The 5,228-nt window shown below is 41.2% G+C and overlaps 1 pseudogene; it reads left to right on the plus strand.

Annotated features, from left to right (window-relative positions):
- The first annotated feature begins 1,455 nt into the window (after positions 1-1,455).
- On the plus strand, positions 1,456-4,135 carry LOC100896100 (WW domain-binding protein 11 pseudogene; annotated as a pseudogene).
- The last annotated feature ends 1,093 nt before the right edge of the window (positions 4,136-5,228 follow it).

Here is a 5,228-nt window from a genome sequence, read left to right on the forward strand (position 1 = left end):
ATTTCTTGTGCTTCAGAGTAGCTTGTCTAAATCATTCTCCTTTTGGAGTAAAATCTTCCCTTCTTCCCTTGGATGTCATCATTTCCTCTGAATTTTAATCCTTACTTCTTTCCCCTGTAGAAAGTCTCCCTTGTGAGACGGGAGCAGATCCTTTTTTGAATTTCTGAACTGTCATGATACACTAGAGACTTGTAGTGGCTTTATTATTCCTCTTATTCCAGCTAAACTCTCAAGAAATATGTGAGCAAATAAATTATCAGATTGGGGTTTTAAGCCCACAGTTATTTTAAGATGCAACAAATTAATTAAAAATTAGTCTGATCAAAATCCAGAATGTATACAAGTTAAGCAAATAAAACTGTGCATATCATCATGTATTGTCTATGAGTTAAGCTAGTCTGCTGCTTTTAATACCCTGAAACTGGATAGAGAGCAATAACTGACTTAGGCCAAAATAAAGTTAGGTAGCCAGTATAATTTGATACTCTTTTATTCTATAAAACCTAATATACATACAGAAAAAATTCTACAAATAGGTTAATTTTTAGTTAAGGTTATAGTGCCAATAGAGCTACAATTGAGGGTTTAATTCTTATAATTGGTTAGTATGAGCCATGCTGCTCTGTGGCCCCAGACTGATATCTGCTGCAAAATAAATATCTACTTTTTGTATAAAAAAAAGTGCTGCAAATTATAATATGTGTGTTTGGATACAAAGAAAATTAGTGTATCTTTTCTATCTCTTTTTATACAAATGACATAAATAGAACCAAAAAAGCAATAGATACAGTGTCTAAGAGCTCTTTTTAATAACAATTTTTTCATTTTCTCTTGAACAAGATTCTGAGTACCTCTCTTGTACTTCCATGCGCAAGAGTAAGAAAGAAGCAGAACAGATGATTTGTGTTGTGACTTGGAGTTTGTAGGCTTCACCATAGCTCATTTTGGCTTTTTTTCCAAATACATAATACAAGAGCAAATATACTTGTATTAGCATCTTTTCTCTTGTTTTCATGTGATTTGGATAAAAGTGAGGAAGACTGGATTGCTTGCTGGAATTCAGGGGGAAAATGTCAATTTAGCCCAGTGCAATCAATCAGCATGAATTCTGTATTGCGAGAGCAACATACCCTACTCCACTGTTCAATTCCAAATAATATTTAATTGCTTTCTGAACCTCTTCCAACTTCAATTAGCATTAATTTAGTGTATAACTAAATACATTACCCTAAAATAATTAGGAATGGCAGAGTATCCTCCATAACATATGTGATTTGTATTAGCAGCCTTGGTTCAGAAAAGTCTTAAACTGGGAAACAGACACAAAATACTCAAAATGCTTTCTCAAACACAGGGACTTAATTAGCAGTAGATTCATTTAGTCATTTATGGGGCACAGGCTCTTACTGGTTATATAGGATATGGTCAGATGCCTTGGTGTGATATAGTAGGCCCTCCATGATCTGACTTCTACTTCACCCTGCATTCCAATTCCACCAGTGTGACATGGTTTTCTCCCACACCTCTGTATTTTTGTTTTTGCAGTGCTATCTCCCTTAAATGCCCTCCCCATCCAACTGAATCACTTGGCCTCCACCTCCCCACACTTTCATCCCTGCTGGACTGTGGTTTGGCAGTGGCTTTGCTCCTCTGACCAACACCACAGCTCCCATGGTTACAGCTTTCACTTGACACACTTTCAGCCTGGGGGTGTTAACTTCTTCCCATTTCTGTTCATTCTTGGGCCCTTCACCATCCCTGTGAGTTCCTTTAACCATCCCCTGTCTCTGTAAATAGTCCTTCCAGTAAACACTTGTCACGTAGCCTTTGAGTGTACTCTCTCTCTCGTTAGGACAGACTAATATAGTTAGGTTCTTTATGACACCACATCTTTGGGTAGAATTAAGGTTTTGTGCGCTCACTGAACTCATTGCAGACTTATAAAACCATATTCAGTTGCCCCATTTATTAAAAAATTTATGTCCAGCCGGAAGCAGTGGCTCACACCTGTAATGTTAGCATTTCGGGAGGCCAAGGTGGGCAGATCACTTGAGGCCAGTAATTTGAAACCAGCCTGGCCAAAATGGCAAGAACCTATCTCTATTGAAAATATAAAAATTGGAGAGACAGTGGGACAGAGAAATGGGAAATGACATAAGGATTGAAGACACAAGGTTTCAAGATGGCAGTGCCTGAGGGGTTGACAGGGAGGCGGAGTTGAAAGCCCTACCAAGTGAAAGAGGTCAGGAATTGCCCCTTCCCTACTTCTTGCAGTCCTGGGAGAACAGCAGGAGTGTTTTGCTTTTCTTTTTTTTTGATGAACAAGTAAACTATACAAATTGTCAACATGAGAATGAGATCTACGTCATCCACCAAGAATGGAAAATTTATGAACCCCACAGACCACGCCTGAAAGGAAGACTGAAAGAGAGAATTGAAGAAGTACAAAAACAGCTCATAATGATACAAGCTGCAGTTTTAAAGATGAGGGATCCCAGACAGATTATTTGAGACATGGAGAAATGGGACGAAATGGAGTTTACCCCAGTCCAACAGCCACAATTAAATGAGAAACTACTGAAAGACAAGTGTAAAAAGCTGCGTGAAACTTTTGAACATATTCTATGACTATATAAAAGATAATCCAGATATTTACAAAAAATTGAGAAAGCTAGAGTAGATTATGAACAGAAGAGGGCTCAACTTAACCAATATTTTGATGCTGTCAAGAATGCTCAGCACGTGGAAGTGGAGAGTATTCCTTTGCCAGATGTGCCGCATGCTCCTTCCAACATTTTGATCCAGGACATTCGCCCAGCCACCCTCCATCCTTAAAGAAAACCTCAGCCTATGGGCCTCCAACTTGGGCAGTTTCTAACCTTCTTCTTCTTGGGACATGGTGCTCACATTTGCCACTGGCAGAAAACCTCTTGGCCCTCCTCGTGGTCTACCTCCTCCTCAAGTTGTGCAGATGTATGACTGTAAAGTGGGTTTTGCCCTAGATCTTCCCCCTCGTAGGTGAGATGAAGACACGTTGCATAGTCTTGAACTTGCTCAGTGAGGTCATGATGATGATGTTTTTAGCACCAGTTGATGGCTACCCTGAGGACATGGATAAAGATAAGCATGATGACAGTACTGATGACAGTGACATCGACAGATCAGATGGAGAAGGTGTGCACCATGATGATGGTGAAAGAGGCAACAGTGAGGAAAAGAAGTTAGGTCTGAGTGTATGGTTTGCAGATATGCCTGGAAAATCAAGGAAGAAAAAGACAAACATGAAGGACCTGACTCTTCTTCAAGCCATGAAGAACCTGCTTCATATAGCAGGTCGAGAAGTCTCTGAGGAGGGACAGAAAGTAGAGGAATTTTCGGAGGACAATGATGAAGATGATTCTGATGACTCTGAAGCAGAAAAGCAATTACAAAAACAGCATAAAGAGGAATCTCATTCTGATGGCACATCCACTGCTTTTTCACAGCAGCAGGCTCCCCCACAGTCCGTTTCTCCTTCTCAGATACAAGAATGTCCCATGCGAGGACCACTATCTCTTGGATTACCACTTGCTTCACTATTATGGCCTCCTGGGCCACCTATGGGCTTTCCCCATGGACCACCTCCAGGAGCTCCTCCATTTCTGAGACCACCTAGAATGTCAGGACTCCAAGGGCCTTTACCCTGACTTTTACCTCCAGGACCACCACGCTGGCCCTCCCCCATGTCCTGCTGGTCCCTCTCCTTGGGGACCCCCACCAAAGTTACCTCCGCCTGCACCTCCAGGTATTCCCCCACCTTGTCCTGGCATGATGCACCCACCTTTGGTGCCTCCCCTTGGACCTGCCTCCCTGGGTTTTTCATACCAGCTCCCTTGTCAAACCTTGGGGTTTTAAGTGCACCCCAACTTGATTCAGCAACCCAAGGCAGATAATATGAGTGCAGTCACCATTGAGAAGAAAACCACAGCAAACATCAGTGCCAAACCACAGATAACTGTTCCCAAGGCAGAGATTACTCAATTTGTGCCCAATGAACTAAGAGTATGTTAGATCTGGTCCTTCTGTTCCTGTCACAGTACAAATTAAGGATGATGTATATGAGGCTTTCATGAAATAGATGGAAGGGCTACTGTGACAGCTTTTTATGCCAGAATAGGCTTCTGTTCACAACAGTGGCCCATGGAGAAAGAGGCTCTTATTAAACTTAGATGAAAGAGCTGCTTCCATTGTCAGGGTATTTTCTAATTTCAGTTCAAGGAATATCCTAAAATTTAGCCTTGTTGATAATTTGCTGCACATAAAATAGGGTATTTCATTCAGAATTGATTGGTTATTGAAGCAGTGCTGCTAACATGCATTCCCTTTCACACCAACATTTGACTCCTTTTTCTTCCCCTTCTCCCATTCTTTGGAAGTTTGTGATTAGGGGAATCTTAGTTTTGCTTATTTGTTTTGACTCTCTTCTTGTGTGCTGTGGGCACTGGAGCAGAGATTTCTCAAAAGCCAGTTTATTTCATCTTACTTTTTGTGTTCGAGTTGTTTTTTAATATTTTCCTGTAAATATTTTGTAATATTTTACTTGTAATGAAATGGATCACAATGTCATTTCCTAATACAAGGCAGGATATGTGGAAAGCAAATGTACAATTCTTTAAAATTACTTCCCACAGACAAATGTGTGTGTGTGTGTGTGTATGTAAATTAACCTGGTGTGGTGACAGCACCTTTATTCCCATTTACTTGGGAGGCTGTGGTATGAGAATCACTTGAACACAGGAGGCTGAGGTTGCAGTGAGCCAAGATGGTGACTCTGCACTCCAGCCTGGGCAATAAAGCCAGACTCTATTTAAAAAAAAAAAAAAAAAAAAAAAGTGTTGGCTGAGTGTAGTGGCTCATGGCTGTAATCCCAGCACTTTGGGAGGCTGAGATGGGTGGATCACAAGGTCAGGAAATTGAGACCATCCTGGCCAACATGGTGAAAAACCCCTTCTCTGTCAAAAATACAAAATTAGCTGGGCATGGTGGTGCATGCCTGTAATCCCAGCTACTTGGGAGGCTGAGGCAGGAGAATTGCTTGAACCTGGAAGTCGGAGGTTGCAGTGAGCTGAGATTGTGACACTGCATTCCGGCTTGGCATCAGAACAAGACTCCGTCTCAAAAAAAAAAAAAGAGTTTATTTTTCTCTAGAATCAAATGAATCTCTCTCAGTATCAACAGGATGGAGCAGT

This window comes from Callithrix jacchus, chromosome 13, assembly GCF_049354715.1.
Source record: "Callithrix jacchus isolate 240 chromosome 13, calJac240_pri, whole genome shotgun sequence".
NCBI classification, from domain to species: Eukaryota; Metazoa; Chordata; class Mammalia; order Primates; family Cebidae; genus Callithrix; species Callithrix jacchus.